Here is a 1,465-nt window from a genome sequence, read left to right as displayed (position 1 = left end):
TATTACCACCGGATACATACATGCCACAGACACATAACTGGGTGAACCATTTCAGATTGTGACTCAGCTTTGCTAGAGTCCCCAATTTCTTGTGTCCAAGGTTCTTAAGCACACTCTTTTTGCCTTGGATCATGATTTTATTATTTTTTTCTTTTTCTTCTTTTTTTCTTTTTTTCTTCTTTTTTTTTTTGTATTCACTACTTTTTCTTGCTTCAAGAATCATTTTTTTTTTTGTATTCACTGCTTTTTCTTGCTTCAAGAATCATTTTTATGATTTTTCAGATCCTCAGTAACATGTCTCCTTTTTCATCATTCTTTCAAGAGCCAACATTCATGAACAACAAATTCAAAAGACATATGCACTGTTCAAGCATACATTCAGAAAATAAAGTATTGCCACCACATCAAAATAATTAATCTGTTATAAAATTCAAAATTCATGCAATTCTTCTCTTTTTCAATTAAGAACATTTTTTTTATTTAAGAAAGGTGATGGATTCATAAGAAATTCATAACTTTAAGGCATAGACACTAAGACACTAATGATCATAAGATACAAACATAGAGAAACATAAGCATAAAAATTCGAAAAACAGGAAAATAAAGAACAAGGAAGTTAAAGAACGGGTCCACCTTAGTGATGGCGGCTTGTTCTTCCTCTTGAAGATCTTATGGAATGCTTAAGCTCCTCAATGTCTCTTCTTGCCTTTGTTGCTCATCTCTCATGATTCTTTTATCTTCTCTAATTTCATGGAGGATAATGGAATGTTCTTGGTGCTCCACCCTTAGTTGTCCCATGTTGGAACTCAATTCTCCTAAGGAGGTGTTGATTTGCTCCCAATAGTTTTGTGGAGGAAAGTGCATCCCTTGAGGCATCTCAGGGATTTTATGATGAGTGGGATCTCTTGTTTGCTCCATCCTCTTCTTAGTGATGGGCTTGTCCTCATCAATGAGGATGTCTCCCTCTATGTCAATTCCGACTGAATAACAGAGGTGACAAATGAGATGAGGGAAGGCTAACCTTGCCAAGGTAGAGGACTTGTCCGCCACCTTATAAAGTTCTTGGGATATAACCTCATGAACTTCTACTTCCTCTCTAATCATAACGCTATGAATCATGATAGCCCGATCTATAGTAACTTCGGACCTGTTGCTAGTGGGAATGATTGAGCGTTGGATAAACTCCAACCATCCCCTAGCCACGGGCTTGAGGTCATGCCTTCTCAGTTGAACCGGCTTCCCTCTTGAATCTCTCTTCCATTGTTCATGGCCACAACTTCATAGAAGTGGTCTTGATGCACCCTTTAGATGAATCTCTCCATCTCCCATGACTCGGAGGTGGAAGCTTTTGCCTTTTCTTTCCTCTTTTTAGAGGTTTCTCCAGCCTTAGATGCCATAAATGGTTATGGAAAAATAAAAAGCAATGCTTTTACCACACCAAACTTAAAAGGTTTGCTCATCCTTG

Source organism: Arachis duranensis, chromosome 2, assembly GCF_000817695.3.
Source record: "Arachis duranensis cultivar V14167 chromosome 2, aradu.V14167.gnm2.J7QH, whole genome shotgun sequence".
Taxonomy (NCBI): domain Eukaryota; kingdom Viridiplantae; phylum Streptophyta; class Magnoliopsida; order Fabales; family Fabaceae; genus Arachis; species Arachis duranensis.
Note: the sequence above shows the minus strand (reverse complement) of the source record.